Source organism: Ascaphus truei, chromosome 5 (assembly GCF_040206685.1).
Source record: "Ascaphus truei isolate aAscTru1 chromosome 5, aAscTru1.hap1, whole genome shotgun sequence".
Lineage (NCBI taxonomy): Eukaryota > Metazoa > Chordata > Amphibia > Anura > Ascaphidae > Ascaphus > Ascaphus truei.
Genome location: NC_134487.1, coordinates 112,336,412 through 112,358,580, shown reverse-complemented (window position 1 = coordinate 112,358,580; position 22,169 = coordinate 112,336,412). Strand labels below are relative to the sequence as shown.

General features: G+C 43.5%; 1 long non-coding RNA gene across 1 annotated transcript in view; it reads right to left on the bottom strand.

The window, feature by feature from the left end:
* Positions 1–21,385, bottom strand: part of LOC142494422 (uncharacterized) — a 183,545-nt gene extending 162,160 nt beyond the window's left edge. The window contains exon 1 of the long non-coding RNA XR_012801429.1: positions 21,180–21,385. This is a non-coding gene — a long non-coding RNA (uncharacterized LOC142494422). The remainder of the gene's footprint in view (positions 1–21,179) is intronic.
* Positions 21,386–22,169: the final 784 nt, after the last annotated feature.

Here is a 22,169-nt window from a genome sequence, read left to right as displayed (position 1 = left end):
CGGTTGCACTACTCTCATAGGACGGGATCTAGGAGCGAATTGGACAGCGGCAACTCATTGGTCTCTTTCAGGTATGCTTTGATTACAGCTTGTACTATATCAGTATTTGTTCCCAAGATGATCGGGTACTTGCACTGGTCTTGGGGCTCCGAGCATACCATTGCGGCTACATGCATGGGGTGTTTCTTGCCGGTGTTCAGTTGGAGTATTTCCAGTTGAACCCTTACAATCCCATCGATGGGGTAGTCTTCGTTACTTAGCCCCCTCACCTTCATATGTTCGGCCGACCGCAGGGTGCTGGTAATAGAACTTGCGGTACATAATGGTCACTTGGGATCTGGTGTCCAGTAGGGCAGAGGCGTAGATCCCTTCCAGTACAGCAGGCACTATGGCCGAGGGATCTTCTTGACTGTAAGCATCCCCTGGTAAGGCGTCATCACTGGGGCCGGAGTCAGGAGGAGCCTCTTCGGGTCCAGTAGGGGTTTCTGGATCAGACTCTGCAATTTGTACGCGGCAGACCATGGACCGGGCTGAATTTCCTCTATCGGGAGGTTTTTCCTCTGGGGGATCCTCCCTCTCTGACAGTCACTGGAGAAGTGGCCATTCTTACCGCAGTTATAGCAAACGACTTTGCGGCGTTCAGGGCGACCCTTGTACGTGGAAGATGGTTTCTTGGAGGTACGGCCCTTACCAGCAGGCAACTTGTGAGTCACCTCCTCCTCCCGGTTGGAAGATTTCTTACCCTTTGGGGTTGAGGGGACAGTGGTGTTACTCTGGATGGGTTCCTTGGTCTTTTTGGAGTCATGAAAATGTAGCTGCACCTCATGTCTTCTGATATGACGCAACAATTCCATGTAGCTAGGTGGTACAGCAGCTATCGGGGCGGCCTGCATCACTATAGCTATGAGGTGGCTAGGCAACGACCCCTTTAGTAGCTGTTTGAGTCGGTACCGGTCCACTTCGGCGACTGAAATTATGATTTTGGACAGGAGGTTCCCCAACGGCAGCTGTAGTTTGCGGACGAAGGCAGACAAATATTTTCCTTCTTTTTGGCAAAGAGCCTTGAACTGTGCCATCAGCTCATCCTCGTCATCTTCTCCCATATAGGACTGGGTGAGAATTTCCACCAGTTCCTGTGCCGTAACATCTCCTACTTCATGATGCGTCCGTACCAGTTGGGAGGCTGGGGCTCTGAGACACTCAACCAATCTCTGTCTTTTGCTGGCTTCGGAGCACGACCACTCCGCTATTACTTGGAGAGTATGTTCCCGCCATGTCTCGATCCCTTCTTCTCCTGAAGGCGTCGGTAGAATTCCAGAAAAGGCTTTTAGCTTCCGGTAGTTCTGTGTTTGAGATGAGATGGTTATAGCTTCTACTAGTTGGGGTACAGTCATATTCAAAGAAAGACCGCCACTAAGGGGCTGACTACTAGCTCCAGGCCCGACGCTAGACATGGGTGGGATATTGTCTGACTGTGTATCAGGAGTGGACGATGTGGGTGGGCGATGTGGGTGGGCGATGTGGGTGGGCTCCCCGCCCAGCTGGTGGCTCCTCCTAAACCGCTCGGGGTGAAGGAGACCTCGGGGGACTGTGAGGCGTAGTGTTTGGCCCAGTACTGGTGGACGGTTCTTCAGAGCCTGGGTGTCGTGATATATCATGAGACAGTCCTCTGCGGAGGGCTCTGGTAGGTTTACTACATGGGGAACAGTCTCTGAGCATATGTCTCGTTCGGTGGCCAGGAGGTAGGTGGTCCCTCGGCCGTTTGCATCAAGTTTAAAGTCTACCACTTGGGCGGTGGCCAGTCCCAGACAATTTCTTACTTGTCTGTGCACTGCATATAAGTCCGTGTCATTGGATACTCCCGCCACTGCAACCAAGCGCCTTGGGGACATGTGGCGCGCTAAGGCCCAGTCATTTACCTCTTGCTTTGATGGCACGGACATGATGGAGTTTGGATCGGACAATATGATACAGAATAGGGCACCCCAGGTAGAATCTCAGCAGCGCCTCCAAATGTAACGAGTATTCCCCCACCCAATCGAATACAGGCATACTTTGCTTTAAGTACACTCACTTTAAGAACACTCGCGAGTAAGTACATATCGCCCAATAGGCAAACGGCAGCTCACACATGTGCCTGTCATCACGTCCTTAACAGCAATACCGGCTCCCTACCTGTACTGAAGCTGTGCGCAAGCAGGGAGACTATAAAGCCTGTTACAGATGCGTTATTTACATCAGTTATGCACGTATATAATGATTGCAGTACAGTACATGCATCGATAAGTCGATAAGTACATGCATCGATAAGTACATTTTCACTTTACATACATGCTCCGGTCCCGTTGCGTACGTTAATGTGGGGTATGCCTGTATAGAGTGTATGTGCGGGGAACCTAATGTTACCAGGTGTGGTGCGTTATACCTGTCAAGCTCACAGGAGGCCTGAGCCTCCGCTAGTGAGAGTCTTTGGTGAATCTCTGGAACGTTCTGGTTTGCAGCGCCTCCACCTGTGTAGAGTTCTAGAAATGTGAAGGTTGCCTACACAGGACCCACATACACAATAAGCACATACACAGAGATTTATATAACCACTTTACTGTATATGCAGAATAACTGTAACACTTGACATAGTATCAGAAATAACCACTGTGATCTTTATAATACTACTCCCCCTAGTGGGTAACTCCACACCATGTACTGAATGTCATTCACTCCACTAGGAGTGTATCTTGCACCCACCACCGTGTATCCCCACACCGTGTCCACAGTCTAACCCCTTTGTCCCGTGGTCAGTGCTGCCACTATGTGTAAATATATATTGTGATACACACAAAAAGAAAAAAAAAGGGTCAAAATAAGGGAGCACTCAAATAGTATGTAATAGAAAAATTGAAAAATGGACTTTATTAGCAATGCATCATAAAAACACAAGAGACAAACTCAAACACATACCACATGAAAAACTGCTGCAAAATATAATTAATAATAACTTAACACAAATCAACCCCTAACCTGGAAAGACCAAATAGTAAGAGTTCCAACAGAACATAACAGAACCAGGGGAAAGAAAATTCCCCTAGTAGTGTAACAAAGATCGGCCGATCAAAGTGTGAACTCAAAAGATAATATAAATGGACAAACCAGAGCACAGAAAAATTAGTCAAAAAACTGTGAATCAGATATCAAAGACATTACAAAAATAGCATAGAATAACACAATAACATAACAGTCACAGAATAATAATTGCTGGAGGAGATGTGTAACATGCAGCAGAAAATACCCAAATGGCTTAAAAAATAATAATAATAAATAATGAGGGTAAAGCCACAAGGGTAAATTTACAAAAGACCCTGTGAAAGATGCTGGAACAGCCTAATGCTGATGGTAAGTAGCAGGCAGTAGTGAGATGTGAACTGACAGCCCAGCAACAGTGGACACTAAAGCATAGGGCAAATAAGGCAGTTAGGAAGTCCCTTTAAGCTGACAGCCCAGTAGCAGTGAGCTCTGAAATGTAGGACAAGTAAGGCAGGTAAAGCAGCAAGTCCCCATGGGCTAGCAGCCCAGCATCAGTAAGAACTGCAAGCGTGAGGCAGCTACTTTTTCACCCCTGAGGAAGGAAGCACAGTCTTCCGAAACGCGTAGGGTGGTCTACGTTTGCACTGCTGTTGTTACAGTACCCACCACACTTGTACTATCATCTTCACGGACCATTCCCATCCATTGTGCTGTCCACGGTTGTTCTTGTGTTGAGCTGGACACTGACGCTTCCGCAGGCTTGTTGCTGCTGGCTTGCATCCTGCGCTGCTGTTGCGCACATGGTGATGTTTGTTCCTGCGACACGCTGCCTGGTTCGTATGCCCAGCGGAGGTCTGTGATGTGGAAGGAAAAGAGGGTCCCCCTCGGAAGCCCCTGCTGATCGTGTGAGACGTTTGTGAGCTGAAACCTGCCATCACGAGAGGGGATACTCTCAGATTTATCCACTGCCTTCTACTTTTCAATGTCTGGTAAGCGGCCAAGTTAGTGTTGGAGTGCACATGTGACCTATTCTTTTTAGTTTTTTAATTATATACATTGTGTTGTTGTATTAAATGTTTTTTTATATAAAATCAGTCATTTGATTGTCTCAGCATTCGTTGTCTTGTATGTGTTAGTGTTGTTGCATGTTTTTTAGTTACTGTATCACACTATGTTTGCTTTTTATATTATTTTTTACATGATTGATCGTCTTCATGAGGAGAGCCCAAGTGGACACCATCTTCCATCCGGTTGTATACCCTTTTTTTAATATATTTACCTTAGGGCCAAGCGCCACAGATATAACCATTTTTTTCTTGCTCTTTATCTGACCTAGGGTGTCAGAGTTATATCATAGGCTGCTGGCCATATCTCAGTAGTTTTCTATTAGCGCTGCCTTTTTTGTTGTTCTTGTGTTTTTATGATGCATTGCTAATAAAGTCCATTTTTCAAAATTTCTATTACATACTATTTGAGTGCTCCCTTATTTTGACACTTCTTTTTTCTTTTTGTGTTAATTAATTTATTTGGGTCGGTAGCACCGCCAGAAGGTTACTTTTACCGTGATATCTGGTTTTGTGTATTATTAGGTCTCTCAGAGTTGATTTGACTGCGGCACCATTTCTGTGTTTAATTTATATATTGTGATACGTTGGTGCACTTATGAAGGCACCTGCCGAGTGCTCCTGCACTCAGGCCAGCAATCAACTTCGAAAAGGATCCGCCGCTTGGTGATCCCGTCTGCGATCCGGTCCTTCCTTACAAGAGGGTCTGCCAGGGGCGATCCCACCCTGGAGATAGTCTTTGTCTCTTTGGGGCGTAGGCTTGAGCCCAAGCCTCTTCTCGGGGAGCGCAGCATCCGCTGGGTCCCTAACTATCACTGATACTAATGGGGCAGGGTCCTTAACCTAGGGCCTGTCCCTGTTGCACCACAAGCTGTGAGGGGCTCAGGACCTAACTGGGGCCAAGGGGGCTGCTGGCCTAATGCAGTGGGTTAAAGACCCCTGCACTTACCTCCTTCCCCTAGCTCTTCCTGGTCCTGACTGCCTGTCTGCAAAACCCCCGCGAAATGTATCCATTAGCTCCTGCAGGGCAATCCTCCAGCCCTATTGGCTCTCTGGCGTCACGTGGGGTGCTCCTGTGGCTCATGGGACTTGTAGTCCCGTCCAAGAGCCTTCCCTGGTAGGCTAGGGTTCGCGCGCTATATCACAGCGCATGCGCAATGTCTCTGCTGGCTGCCGCAACTCCGACTGTACATGCGCGAACTCGCGCAAAATGGCGGCGCCCTGCTCGGGAGCCGCTGGGGACCTCCGGAGCACTCCCTGCTCGGCCCCCACCCTCCAGAAGTGCGGGCGGGTCTGTCGGGTGACCCCCGGCAGCGGAGGTAACGAGGGGGGGGGGGGTCGCGGGGCAGAGGGGGACAACCTGGTTACATCTTTATAAAATGTTCTACCAGGAAGTAATACACTGATTGTTACCTCTCATTTTTAAGTATGTCCTGTGCATAGTTATGATAACAATGCATGGTTACATTACATAGAGTGGCGGCCGAGCTGAGTCTTATTCGGCCGCCACCGCAATGCGCGGGAAGACGCGGCTTGTTTGTTTTTTTCCCGCTGCGTGGCGCGCGTGCCCAGGGCTCACCGAAGGTGGTGGCGGGATAAGGGGGGATGTGCGAAGGCAGAGGGGGACCCGGGGGACCCGGAGAAGCAGAGACAGAGGTCGCGAGGGGAGAGGAACGACCGGTGAAGATCCGGCTGGCGCGCGGCCAAGTTCGGCGCCAGCCCGAAAACAGCCGCGGGACAAGACGGGTGAGTGCGAGACTCAGCTTGGCCGCGACAGTATACAGAGGTTATACAGTGAATTCAGACATTTCATGGACAGTTAGAGGTATGATTATTTTTTTATTTTTTTCTCAGATAATGCCAAAAGACTCAAATACCTTATGCACACCGTGCATATGTTTTATTGTGCAAATTACTACAATAATGCATAATATAGCTGTCATGTTTTGGTAATTCTGTATGGTAAGAGAGACCATGTGACTGCGTAATGCTAAAGACCCCAACAGTAGGATAAATGAATGAATGAATAACCAGATACTTGTAGGGGGGACCCCTAGACATAAACTTGATAGAAGACAGGTACTGGGTTGCAGTCCCGGATGGTAAGCTCACTAATAAGTGACGCTGTTGTTAACAATAACACCAGGAAGATTGAGCATAATAACACCCTATAAAACGTACCAATTGTCTAAATAAAATCCTGAACAGGAAAACATGTAGCAAGCGATTGACTCACTCTGAGTGCTGCACAGTCCATGCGATCCAAAGGTGAAGGGTCCCCAGGTGTGCTTCCGTCCAAGAGGTAGGCTAGTATAGAAGGAGAAAAACTGGAAGAGCACTACTGTAGGTATCAAAAAAGTAGAAAGGAGGGTGCGTATCCCATAAAAAATTATTTATTGGTCATGGAAAAACAGGGCAATGGAGAGCCGTACCAACTTTTCACGCTTCACAGAGCGCTTTCTCAAGGTATACATATCACAACTTTATTAACATATACAGTACAGTATATAGACACAGAATGACATAACCAGTCAAAAGTTGTGATATATATACCTTGAGAAAGCGCTCTGTGAAGCGTGAAACGTTGGTAGGGCTCTCCATTGCCCTGTTTTTCCATGACCAATAAATAATTTTTTATGGAATACGCACCCTCCTTTCTACTTTTTTGATACCTACAGTTGTGCTCTTCCAGTTTTTCTCCTTCTGTATGGTAAGAGACAACTTATATTATGGTAATGTTAGCTAAATTGTACAAAACCAGTTTAATTAGTGTTGTTACTGTATCAAAGTTAGTTGTTTAATTGAAGGAGGGACAGTGAAATAGGGAAGGCTCAGGAATACATTTCCAATCATAATTATATTTATTATTCAAACTAGATTTTCTCATTTCTGGAATAGGGATATGTTTTGAAAGAATTCCGTGTGGCTCTAATTCAATCATTATCTAAAAATGAATACACAAAAATGCAGTGGGAAACTAAAACTCAAGTGTATCAATTGTAATACTGTATATAGGTTAACTAAAAGGATGATCCTTTTTCATTTTCAGCCACACGCCATTAATATGCACCTTTAAATTCAGTGTCAATCCTGGTACTCCCTTGTGTCTGATTTGCAAAATATGTTCAGTAGGAATAACACCAGACTCTAAAAGATCAATCTTTAATGGCAAAACAGATTTTTGGTGTACCGTAGGTTGCTCCATTTTTCTCAATCAAAGCTTGTTTGGCCAAGTTGTTTTAAGCAGCAATCACGCTTGAATTTTTTTCTTTTTTTTAATAGTTTTAGGATTGAAGTACAGCGTTGAACTGTGTATATTTCAGCTCTGGGGACCCCTACTTCCCTGTGATGTCATCTCTTGCGGCTTCCTATTGGCCAACGTGACCAGGACATTTAAACCTGTGGTGCAGCTACCGGCATCCCCTATGAGCTCAAATTAACACGGTTCAGCTTCGGATTCCCCTTCCGTCCCACATGGGGGAAACATTTTATATATGTGTGTATATTATATAATATGTGAAAAAGTATCCATTTTTATTATGTATATATGTATTTTGCATGCGATTATATGTTGGAGATTAACATACATTTTTAGCATTATTTACTTGTCTATTGATTATATGTTGAATTGGTATATATGGATTTAATTGTTTTTTGTCTTCTATATTTTGTTTCACCACATGTTGTCCGATTTTGTTTAGTTGATTGATATGTTACTTTGACAACAACTAGGTAATCAAGTATCACTCAGAACATGCTAAGAAATCATCCTGATAAAGTCACGTCTTTGGTGTGATAAAACGCCTAGGGCTACGTCATCACTCTACAATGTGGAGGACATTTTCTTTTGGTCACACTGGGACTTCTATGCACAGTTAATTAGAGACCATGGCTCTACCGTCCCGCCAGAGTGTCCATGATTGGGCCATACGACGCTGCGCATTGCCCCGCCTCATGGTCGCTATTAGTCAAGTAACAGTATACCTGCCCCTGCCCAGCTTGCAAACTGCATTGAGACAGATACCAGGGTTCACAAAAGCACGTATTGTGGATGCTAAATGGGACATCGATGTCCAGTGGAGTATGCTCCTGATTGATTGTCACTGTAATATTCCAGTGGACAATGCCCCACAGTTCCTGCAGCATCCTGTGCCCCACCCGGTTGAAGTCCACTTATCTACCCTAGACTGAGCACCAGAACAAAGGCCGCTAGAGCTGCTCCAAGCATAGAGGAGTGTCAGGCGGCCACTGTCATCTCTTCCACAGGGAGCCCTAGCCGGAGCGAAGCTGGCAGCTGACGGTCTGGACACAGTCAACACAGTGCCCATGGGAAGCTCAGCTATTCGTGGAAGCTCTGCAACAACTGACGGAGAAAATAGGTTAGTTGGCTCCGGCGAAACCCTACCGCAAGTTGAAGGCCTTTTCAGGGGTATCACCCACTCCCGTTGGAGATGAGGGAATCGTAGTATTGAAGGAACATGCTCACAAGGTAGTGGAGGAATGGATATGGACCGATACGGTGAAGAAACAGCGGGTCATGGAATGCCTGAGACCCCAAGCCTCTACGATGGTGAGCATTCCTCGGGAACAGAATGTGGACGAAACGGCCATGAAGCTTGTGGATTTCATAACAGAGGCCTACAGTCTGGAGGATGAATAGAGTGAGCTCTGGGCCAAATACTATGCCCTTCGCCAGAAATAATGTGAGGATCTGTCCGCGTTCCTCCACAGTCTACAATTGGTGTTGTGGCCGCTACTCATGCGCAAACTCATCCCCGCCTTCGTGTGGATAAATTCCGCCGTAAGCAGTTTCTGCGAGGGGCAAGCCCAACCAACCCTATAGCCAACATGCTTCGGTGTAGCCTTATGCAAGGGAGTTCAACTACGTTTTTGGGACTATTGAATCAGGTGAAGGTGCACGAGGAGCACACCCAACTGCACATTCCTAAGAAGACTAAAGACCACCACAAGGAAGAGACTAAAGGGTTGGTGGTTCCGATACTTCCAGGGGAGCAGTCCAGTGTCAAAGAGAAATCTGAGGATTTTACTCCTCAGAGGCAGCACCAATCAATCTCCCCGCCACCTAGAATATTAGCTCTCCCATCCACAGCTGGTAAGGGTCGCTCCAACCGCTGCTACAACTGTGAGCAGGGCAGGTACTTTGCTAAGGACTGTCCGAAGTCCAAGAAGTACATCCCTAGGGTACCGCCCTTTTTATGACCAACATATTAAACACTTGCCCTTGCAGTTGGCTGACAAGATGAAGTTGTGGGGACTCAGCAATGATTACTACCCCATTGATGGCGTTGTGAAGGTTCATCTGTAAATACCACAGCTGAACACTGGCAAGACACACAACACAAATGTGGAGGCTCTGATCTGCCCCAAGCCCTGAGAACACCCAAGCTCCCGATCATATTGGGGACCAACGCTGATGTGGTGCGGGCGGTGATCCAAGCATACATGCAAGAGGCCCTACAAATCCACCCGGCACTAAGGAAAGACTGCTGCAAAATATTGGCACAAGATGGATATGGGGCCCTGTTCAATCATACCAAAGGATTGACCGAGATTCCACCAGGGGGAGTGAGGATCATGTACGCAGCATGCTGCTATCCAGGCCGAGACGAGGACGATCATATCTTCTCTCTAGAGAGTACGCCAGAGGAAGATGCCAACCAAGGCTACAAACTTGTGCTGAAGGTACGAGAATGGAAGTCCTCACTGCCCGGGAAGATCAAGGTGTCTGTAAAAAACATCTCTTCCTACACCATGCCCCTGGACCAAGGCAAGAGACTGGGTCAAATCTACCCAGTCACCCCAATCGTGATGATGGCCGCTCAAGTGAACACTGCTGCTGCACAAGATCAACCAGCTGAGCTGGCATTCGACTTCTGGGAATCCACCCTGTCCGCCGAGTGGAAGGATCAGCTAACGGTCAAGCTGGAAGAACACTGGGAAGTGTGCTCTACCAGTGAGATATATATGGGCTGCAGCCCAAACGCCCAGCACACCATCCGGCTTAGTGATACCACGCCTTTCCGGGAGCGGTCCCGTCGCATCGCTCCTAGATTTGTGGAGGACATGAAAGATCTCTTACAAGAGATGGAGACAGCGGGCATTGTAACAGAATCCCGAAGCCCCTAAACAAAACCGATCGTGGTGGTGTGGAAGAAGAATGGGTCGGTCCAATTGTGTGTCAACTATCAGACCATGAACAACCATACCGTGCCTGACCAGTACACCCTCCCGCGGATTGAAGAAATTCTCAATGCACTGCCAGGAACCACGTGGTTCAGTGTATTGGACCTGAGATCTGGGTACTACTAGGTACCAATGAGTACAGAAGACAAAGAAAAGACAGCCTTTGTATGTCGCCTTGGTTTCTACCAGTTCACCCGCATGCCCCAAGGCATATGTGGTGCTCAGGCAACGTTCCAGCATTTGATGGACCCCATTGGCGACATGAACCCATGGGAGTGCTTAGTCTACCTGGACGATATCATCGTCTTCGGACTGTGGAAGAACACGAAGAATGGCTACTGAAAGTGCTGGATCAGCTGGGCCAGGAAGGTTTGAAGCTGTCTCTGGAGAAATGTCGGTTCTGCCACACATCCGACCTACGTGGGACACATAGTGTCCGCGGATGGAATAGCTACCAACCACGCCAAAGATGAAGCCGTGGTGAACTGACCAAGGCCAGAAAACAAAGGTCCTCAACAACCTTCTCTAGATATACCCCGAGGAGACAGGGCAGAAGGCCACCTCCGCATGACTGCTGTTCGACGTCAAGTAGACAGCCGCCTGTGAAAAGGCGTTCATCGATCTGAAGAAAAGCTTGACAGAGGCACCTGTTCTCGCTTACACCGATCCCGAGCAGCCCTACATCCTTCATGTGGATGTGATCTTCAATGGCCTAGGTGCAGTCTTGCACCAGAAGCACCCGGCTGGCCTTCGACCAGTGGCATACGTCAGCCGCAGTTTGACCCCCAGCAAGCAGAATTATCCCATCTACAAGTTGGAGTTCCTCGCTCTCAAGTGGGCAATCATGGACAAACTCCATGACTACATGTTTGTAGTCACCTTTGAAGTGCGTACGAACATCAATCCATTGACGTACATATTGACATCCACCAAACTGGATGTCACCAGACACAGATAGCTGGCGGCCCTCTCGAACTACCGGTTCACGTTGAAGTACAAGCTGGGGCCCCTGAACATCTGAGCCGTTGCTCTATATAGAAAACCAGGACTGAGTACCACCCCGGATGATGACCTATGTGAAGAAATCTCTGGGCCAGGGATGCGGGCCATGTGCTCAACCACAGCCATCATGGAAGATAAAGTGGCCTTCTCAGAACTGAGGGTCGCGGATTCGTTGGGATGCAATCCATAGCTATCCCTGCCACCGATTGTCACCTTGATCGAATTAATATCACCCCAGACAACATCGCCTGGAAGGATCTGGTGCAATACCAGATACGGGATCCAGTGGCTGGAGCTATCCGCCAAGCCGTCCAGAAAAAACAAACCTTTATTGCAGAAACAGGCTCCCAGCGACACGGTCACAAAAACGTGGGAAGTGGATACATTCAAAATGGACAATGGTCTACTCTATCGGGTGGTTTAATACCAACTACAGTAGAATGCAACTAGTTCCACCCAAGAACCTACAACACATGGTCTTGCCATCGCTACATGAAGACCATGGGCATCTTGGAGTAGACAAGACCATCAGTTTGATACGAGACCGGTTCTTCTGGCCATGGAAGCGAGAGTCGAAGTTAGAACACCACTGCAGCTGATGCTCACAGTGCATCCAGAGAAAGACACTCCCTTCCAGAGCCGCTCCAATGGCTCATCTGAAGAGCTCGGGTCCCCTGGACCTCGTGTGCATGGACTTTCTTTGAATTGATCCCGATGTCCGAGGCATCGGCAACGTACTCGTGATCAAAAACCACTACACCCAGTACGCACAAGCCTTTCCAACCAAAGACCAGAAGGCCATTACAGTGGCCAAGATATTCTGGGAGAAGTACTTTATCCATTATGGACTGCCCAATCGCCTGCATTCGGATTAAGGTCGGGACTTCGAAAGTAACCTCATCAGGGAGTTGCTTAAGCTGTTAAACATCACCAAGTTCCGAATAACTCCTTATCATCTGGAGGGAGATGATCTGCCGGAGAGGTTCACCCGGACCCTCCTGGACATGATCGGCACCCTGAAAGGGTCTCATAAGAATGAGTGGAGTAAGCATGTGGAGTACCTGGTGCATGCCTATAACTGCACCTGCCACAAATCTACGGGGTTCACTTCCTAATTCTTAATATTCGGGCGAGAAGCACAGCTGAGGGTATCTACTGATGGGGTACCCAACAGGAACCAATTCCGATACGTACAACGGCTTCCAGAAAGCCTGCAACAAGCCTACCGGCTAGCAGGGAAAGCTTCAGCTCGTCTGACTGCAAAAAACAAAAGGCTCTACGACCATAAGGTCCGCCATTGGGAAATTCGTCCTGGAGACACCGTTCTCCTCCGTAACCTCGGGATCCCCGGCAAACACAAATTGGCCGACCGTTGGCATGACGGGGTATTCTAAGTTGGAATCACAGATGCCGGGCCTCCTGGTCTACCGCATAAAAAGATGCGGATGACCGGGTAAAGATCTGGCCCCGCAATCATCTTCTGCCTATTCCACAAGGGGGGGATAATGAACCAGAGACAGAGGCTACACCATTGTCTGGTGAGCCAGAAGGTCCTGAAGAGACAGTAACTGAAACAATTGAGAATCCTATGGAAGGACCCTCTAGTAACACAGACCAAAGTCAAGGGGCACCTCCCGAAGGAGCTACGGGTGATGGGCCCAGGCCTCAGACACCTACTCTAGTAGCTCCAATGAGCCCTCCTCTGGACACCAGAATTCCTAGCTTTATACCTCAGAGAGACATTTCAAAGACTGCAGTACCCCCAATGAGAGAGACTGAGCCTCAAGAGTATGGTGACTACTCCCCTGAGGGAGTTGAAGAAGCCAACATGTTAGGTACCCTCCCAACCAGGTAGCCTATGATTAATTTGGGGCACCACACTATGAGGCTCAGCAGTGGTCTCACAGTAAAATCCAGTCATTGTGATATTCACGGAAATGTATAACTTGATGTAGAGTTATGTAAATGTGATAAGTTGTACATATTGCAATGCATTTTTATTATATAATATGTTGTGGTTATTGTAGAAAAAACAAATAGGTAGCGCTATATCCCACAGTGAGCTGGCAGCCTATGATATAACCCTGACCCCTAGTCAGGCTACGGAAGTGGAAAAAAAGTTATATCAGTGGCGCTCAACACTGTATTAATTAAAACAATTCTAATAGATAATATAGAATATACAACCAGAGCCACGGAAATCGCCCGTCCGATTGGATGCTCCACGTGGTAAGGGTGAACATGTAAATATACAAAGAAATCAAATCATAGCATAATACTGTAAAACATACACATACATAAACAGACAACACTTAACAGACGCTGAGATCAACAGGTTACTAATCACAATGGCATTTAATATGGCATATCATTAATATCATAAAATACACTCATTACACATAAAATAGTACATAAAAACATATATAAGGTGTATTTTATGTGTAATAAGTGTATTTTATGATATTAATGATATGCCATATTAAATGCCATTGTGATTAGTAACCTGTTGATCTCAGCGTCTGTTAAGTGTTGTCTGTTTATGTATGTGTATGTTTTACAGTATTATGCTATGATTTGATTTCTTTGTATATTTACATGTTCACCCTTACCACGTGGAGCATCCAATCGGACGGGCGATTTCCGTGGCTCTGGTTGTACTGCTGCGGCCGAGTTTATTCGAGCATTTGCCCGTTCTCGGCCGCAGCAGTAGCCTGGCGCGCGCCGGAGGGTGACGGGCACGCGCCGAAGCAGCGGAAGAGCGCCCTCCGATCGGGGCGCTCTCCCTCCCGCTGCCGGGTCCGCCGGGTCCCCCGGAACCCCCTGCCGCCGTCCCCCACATCGCGGGACACCAGGGCTCCCTCGGGGAGCCCTGGACGCGCGTGCAGGGGGCGCACGCTCCCGATGACGCGTGACCGCGCGTCTGTGACGCGCGGCACGCCGAGGGGCGGCCACTAGCAAGCCGGGAAATCTCCCGGCTTGCGGATCTGGCCGCAGTGCAATAAACTGTGTCGCCAGTGTATATTCTATATTATCTATTAGAATTGTTTTAATTAATACAGTGTTGAGCGCCACTGATATAACTTTTTTTCCACATGTTGTGGTTATTGTTACACTGTTCCCAAGTGGGGCCGTTTGGTCTTTTCAACAGGGGGAGAATGTGGCCAGGTCCTTGGACCCTCCTTGGTTTTCCCCCTCACCACTGGTATAGCAGTGGAACCCTGGCGCATGCGGGGAGATTCCAGGTGCCACCGCAGTGGCAGGTGGACCTGGCACAGTAGTGGAGAGTGTGGCAGCAGTCAGGGGGCGCTCCGGTGTTCTAGAGGCTCTGCGGTTTTGATGCCGATAGGGCGCCATGTTGTGCATAGTGCACACATACGCAGGAAATAGGGACAGCGGCGGCCATAACCAGCCTAGGGCTCTGCGGGGACTACATTCCCCACAATGAATTGGGGAGGCGCATCACCTGCTGGGAGACAGCCAATAGGACTACAGGAATCTCGACAGCAGAGTATTGATACATTTGGCACGCGGCAAGCCATGCCAGTCGGAGCTTGGACATCAGAGGGTAAGGGTGTGTGTGTGCAGAGTGTCTGCTCTAGGCCAGAGACTCCTGTTAGGCCCCAGCTAGACCCTGACTTCCTGTAACAGCCGCCGCAACCCCTGCCGGAACCCACCCGGCTGACGCGTCACACGGCAGAGCCACGCGCCCGCGCACTGCCAAGCCGGTGCGCACACGCTCTGAATGGAGCCATCAGCGCCTCCCACGGGGAGGAATCTCGGCCGCATGTCCGCGTGACATCAGCGCTTCGTGCAACGCATCGCATACGCGCACAGAGATATGGAGATAGACAGCACTTAGAAATTTCTTAAAGTTAGAATCAGGGTGCTCAAGGGAACAGGGATGACCCTTATTCCTCCATGAAATATAAAAAGAAAAAGCGGCGAGGGGGCGAGGGGGGGATTCCATAGCACTCACAGACCATATAAAGATCAAAAATCTAGGAATATGCCAAAATAGAAATACAGTATTTACTCATAAAAGCACAAGAACACAATGCTGGAACAATGTCATACACGTGAGCTGCAAACTAACACTAACAGTTATCAATAATCTCAAGGTGCAAAGGAAAAACACAGGGGGATTTTTCTAATAAATTGTGTGTGTTTTGCTACACTGTTAAAGAAGCTTGAAAAGGCATTTTTTTTACAAGCATTTGCTTCATTTGCATGTGAACTTCAGAATAAAGTTAACAAAAAACTCTTCTCCCCAAGCATAGTTCTTAAATAATGTGCAAAAAATGTTGCTAATCAAATTTGGGCAACTTCCAACATTTCTATATTTTAATCTACATATTTCAGTATTTAAAAAAATATTATACAGATGCAGCCACATTTATTTTACCTATTAATATGTGTTATTGGGGGCAGTTGGGTTGCTATGGATTGACTGGAGAATGTACAGAAAGAAACGAGAAACGTGGTTGACTATTCCAGGTGTATACTTCCAGTTTTGGAGCACCATTATGTTACTGCGTGGGTGACGTTGATGACATGGCTAACAGGAGGATGCCATACTCTGTGGGGGATGGTTGGAGTATGTCTTTTTTTCGCCTTCGCACCTTACATACTAGCACCCACCTACCCCTTGCAGACACACTTACCAGAACACCCTCCTAATGTCTGTATAAATTCTCCCCACTTACCACTTAGATTATAAGATCTTCAAGGCAGGGACTCCTTTTCCTAAAGTTAGTTTTATGTCTAAAGCAAATATTTCCATTATGTATTATATTATTATGTCATGTATATTACTGCTGTGATGCGCTATGTACATGGATAGCACTATATAAAGTTATACATACCTACATTTTTTAAATTGTATTTATTATATTATTTTTTCCTGTTTGGATGTTCGTCCTTCCAGCAATTCTTTTTGGTATTGTACCTATTGATAATGCAAAAATCCCAGAGTTTTCATAAGGTTCAATAACCGTGATAATGCAGAATATCAGACTATTACACCATAATGCACTAGCGAGAGCAATAATCCTGGCTACATCTGTGTGTGTACAATGTATTTTATTATGCGTTATATTACCAATAAATAAAATGTTAACACCATCAGCAACATTTAAACTCTACTTGATATAGAGCACTAGAGATAGTCTATTCAAAAGAACATGTGCTACATTTTTCATGCAATTTTTATTATAGTGTTCCTAGATTCTTTTAAATTGCTGTGTTAACAGTATCAGAATATGGGATATCACTCATACATGATAGTTGAAAATGCTTTTACATCCACCACAGTGCTAGGATATACTGTGAGCACGTCCAGTTAGTTCTGCTTGGATGTCAGTGGCCTGTCAAATGTCAGAGAAATCTGCATGTACTCTTAGCGGAATGAAGATAGAAGAAGAGCCTGCAGCAGTGGAATTGTTTGACAAAGCAAAATGAGGAAAAGTTTGAACAATGGATTAAGATTTGAAGCAGAGCAGCCTAATTATCCTGCATGCAGTAGGTCCACATACAGTATTGTGGTGATATTATTACTTACTAATTAAAGTATTTTCAGTTCTCAAATAATATAGTTAGAACAAATTATTGGTTAATATTTCATGTGGCATTACACATTAGCAAAAATTATAACTGAAACAAATAGTTGAATGATTTTATGGATTTTATTTTGGGCATACAATAACATAAATGATTGTTTGCTTATTTCCTTATATACACAGGACATACTAAGTACATACAGTATATTTATTGCAGAAACTACTAGACCCTTCCCTAAAGAGTTTACCATCTATTGGAAATAACAGAACTTGGCCAAGGTCTCACAGAGAGAGATCAGTTCAAGTTTAACATTATGAGCCAGCTTTAAAGGCAGTATTATTACCACTATGATACCCCTTCAGTCCATATTATTTACAGAATACGTACAGCTGTAGAGGACATTATAACCCCCGTTAAAGCAAAAGAACACGTAAAATAGTGTTAAATAATGCAAGCTTTATCTCCCTAACCATTGTTTTTAATAGTGCTACCGTTCAATAATGCACCAACGTTAACATGAATAGTAACACCTGCGAAGTTTGTATTTTTAATGCAAATTATGAAAATATTTTTAAAAAAAAGGGCCCAGTCATCGATGGCTTTTTCCTTTATAATATAGCAATAGCAAGACAGGCCAGCCCCTCACAATATTCCATCTCGGAGTCTTTCCATGTAATCCATTTGTTGGTGGATAATGTACAATAATGTCATCTTGAAATGTGTACTACTGTGGTTCTATTTTTTAATACCACTTGGAACAGCCAGGTGGCAGTGTTGTGGCACAGATGCATAAAGGATATACCTATCTTAGAATGTAATTTAAAATGAAAATGACAACAAATACAAATATTTAGAATGGATTTGATTAATATTTGAAGGTGAATGGAATTGTTTGTATGCTATACATGATACAATATACTTTAACTTCTTAATAGAACAGTCACCTTTACAGATGAAATAATAGGCAGGTGTTTTAAAGTGGCCTGTTTACTACAGTAATCTTGATCCTGATCATACACTAACATTGTATTATGCACGTTTCATTTATAAATACAAGCAAATTAGGAAGATGTATTATGTTCAGAGACATATTCCCTGTTAAGTAAAAATAATTCAGACAAATTAAAATTGTAGAAGGTATTGAAAATATTTTATGGTTTCAAACCATTCACATTGCATACATAATTTAAATACAGTTTTGATAAAAATTTAAAAGAATGGGAGTTGACTTTTTTTGGCACGCAGGTATGAAGTATACAGTAAACATGTACTGCATAAGGGTTTTCAACCCTTTGTTGGTGACGGACCCTTTTATTTATATTGTGAAATTCTGTGGAACACCAACCCTCTAATGCACTAGATCAGATTAATCATATTTTCTTCTTTATTTGGCACAATTTTCAACTGATCTGAAAATTGCTGAGAACCCCTTTCAGAGGCCTGGGGAAGTGAAGCCTAGGAACCCCTGTTGAAAAACACTGCATACTGTCGATGTTCTTTTGAATGTGATTGTTTACAAAGTTACACAATTCTTTTTCATATCAAGCCATGTTTTGGATAAGTATGGTTTTAAAATAACTCAGTTGACTCTGTGTACTTGTTCTCTCCTCAAAATACGCACTGGAAATGACACATTACCAGTTATATGTGGAAATTATTTAAAGACCTTGATACGTTGATAAGTGTTACTAAATAAAAAAAAGGAAATAAAATCAACTTTCATTCAAATTTTATATATAAATTACTTTGCATCATTAAACTTCTATTAACTAACTAATAATACACACATAATCCATATCACTATGATGCTTTTACTTGCAGCATTTTATGACACAATATCCATAAAATAGAGTATTTAATTTATATGGAATTACTTTGTATCTTTGTTTTTTTTGGGAATTAGTCAGAAAAAGTTTAGTTACTACTAATAGTAATCCTGATCCAGTTATCAACTAAAAAGGTACCGCTACTTTCAACTGAAGTCATTCCTTGGCATAGCACTGCATAGACATATTTGTCTAATATCAATAACATAATCAGTATAAATTATACCAAGTAAAGGGCTTCAAGTATTTCCTCTGTGTGTTGTGATCTTCAGTGTTCTGCATCTTTCTGCTTTTCAACTGCCACATTCTTTTAGGTGTTTTAAAATGGTGTTATTTTAATAAAACATATCAATTGAGGAGTTTTTTTTAGCAGTGTTGCACTCTATCACCAGGGTTAAACATATCTTTGCTGTAAGATAATTTAGTAACATTTGGACCATACTGTATTTACTACTGTAAGCACTGCTATTCTAATTTAACTGAAAGGGCGTATAGTGTTTTCTAGCATGGGAAGGAGTCTTATGGAATAAGATCACTTAGTAAATAGGAGTCTATTTTTCTCTCAGAGTGCAGAAAGTTATATGAAATTACATTGATGTCTTGGATACTTGGAAGTTAGAATCTCCTGTACCATGTATTACATCCCCAAACTTGAGACTTTCTGTTCTACAAAACATTTATGGGCTTCAATATGCTGTGAGAAAAAGGTTAAAAAAAAAAAACAAAAAAAAAAACAATAATAAATTTATAATAAAGTGTGTGTGTGTGGGGGGGGGGGGGTACCATTGCTGATCTTTGTGTATTGTATTCCTAACAGGTATCACAATTATTTATTTATGTGCATTATATTAACATCATTTAAAATTCCCTCTCTCATTTGACAGCTCATCCAAGAAAAATACAATATATAACGTCTCAGTAAGTTAGCATTTAACTTACTGTATGTTACTAGAAAACAATTATGCACTATAAGTATGGTGACTTATTATAATTCACTATCTTTATGATGTCATGCAGAGTGAATTAATTTATTAAGAGCCAGCTTACTTAAAACAGTACTAATATATGTGCATGTATTCTTGAACAGATTGAAAGACATTTACAATGCTAAATTGTTTTAGCATCTAGAAAAAGATTAATATACACAGTATAGTAAAAGCTGATCTCAATTTGTAAAGCAGTTCATAGAATAAACATGATCAAAATGCTATTACTACATGTGACACCTAATAAAAGTGTTAAGTTGGGATATGCAATGACTTGAATAAGAGGCATGATGCTAGCATTAGAAAACCCAATGCATGATTATAAAAATAGGATGTGCACAACCGCTATCTTAAAATATATCACATTGAATGAACACATGCAGAGCATATGTATTATGATGTACAGTACAACAACAGTAGTGAGGTAAAGAAGTATGGTTTAAAAATCACATAACCATTCTCATTGTTTAACATATTACATTGCACACTCTTGACTACAGAAGTAAGGCATGAGCTACAGTAAAAATAAACAATTGTGTTTAGAGTGTTTCAAAACAAAGAATTGTCATTCATTGGCCATACATTCATTCCAGACTGTTACAATTGCCCAATCTATTCCTCATTATGTTAAATTCTTGACTAGTTACACTGATTATTTAATTCTTCATATCACATCCTATGCACTCTCAGTCAATTAAGTCTCTTATTGTACCTGATTTGTCAATGTCAATGTCATTCTTAATCTCCTTAAACCAGATCAACTCAGGAGTTTAAATATTGCTTTTTCCTGCTGTGAAATGCAGGGTTCAGAAGGAACAGAAACCCGAAAAAAAAATAATAACCAACCGATAGGAAATTGTTCAAATATATATTCTGACTGATTCATATCTTTAAAACTGGGTATTAAGTATTCCTGCAGATAATACAATAGAATAACAGAGAATGCAAATACATTACAGGTTGTAATAGGGTTTCATGCTGACACAATACAGCACACCTGAGCTGAGCTCCATTGATCAGGATCATCCAGTCTGAATTCCTCGAAAGGTGAACAAAGCAACCACAACTTATATGAAAACTTAAATAACTTACTACCCTGTCAATTTTAAATATTCAGTAGACAACTCATACTACTCCACCACCCCCACATGCCATAATTCAGAGCTGATCTAGTATACAGTATATCATACAGAACAAAATGTATTACATTTCTTTTCTGATGATTATTTGCAAACCCTTTTTATGTATCAAGCTTAGCTACATTTTCATGAAGCAGGAGCATAAAAAAAATTGTACAACATCTGTTAATATATTGCAGACGAGGTCAGAATAAATCAGTAACATACTTGAATGCATAAGGAACAGTATAGCCTGTTTAAGTCAATCGGCAGTAAAAACTGCAAAATGCTGTAGCTTTAAGTCTTCAAAAACACTAAAGCATTGAGTTGTGCCAGCATATTCTAATGCACGTTACACACATCACCTACAATATCTCAGAGAAGGGGAAAAGAAGAGGCTCTTACCAGGAGAGAGAAAAACAATTCGTTCAGCTAGATCCAACACTGCTGTATCCAGACGGGCAGCATGAGTGATCCTTGGGCCTCACACAAAAGCGAGATAATTGGCTCTCAATGAAGAGATGTAAACATCCATCATAATGGCACTGGTGCTGAAGCAAAGCTACCTCAGCTGTTCTATGTACTCTGTGAGATGATGTCACAAACATAATCTCGGTGTACTCTCATTGGCTTCTGTTACCTGGAATCATATCCATTCCTAACCTAAAGCTTTCAGCAGCAGTTAAAAGACAAATCTCTGCTACAGTACAAGGCAAACTAGAATGGGGTGTGATAGGCATTGAAAGGATTGAATAAACAGCTGGTGATTTGTGGAGCTAATAAACTACCAGATAAAACCCTAATTTGCTTAGTTAACTAAACATGCATAACTAACTAGTCCAAATTTTTCATTTACTAGATTAAAAGTAAAAAGGGTATTTAAAAAGTAAAGGGAATCTTTATGCAAACATTGTGATAATTATGGTTTACTTTTGCTGAATAAAAACATACTGCACAACGATTTATTTTCACCATAACATCTTTCTGCTTTAAAATTGTATAATTGACACAATTAAAGGAGGTTACTCTTTAATATTAAATCATTTAAAATATAATTTTGATGTATAATTTCAAATGTTTTTGTTAATGTAGTCAATAAGCTTTCTATCTTTATGTAAAGCAACTCAAATGTTTTAGAAATACTCCACAGATTGCTAATGTATGTTTTTCACTTAGTGCAGTTACTGACACTTAAAAGGGCAGTCCCATGTAAGACCAAATTGAAGTACAACAAAATAAAGAATGTGTTTATATATTTTAAATGAATGTTGAAGTTTAACCTGGAAATGTTTGTATACACTATAATCTGAAATTTAGGTTGGGTTTTACTACCCTTATACTGTCTTTATGGTAGATCAATTTGACATGCGCAAATCTGATTACCTTACTAAGGGG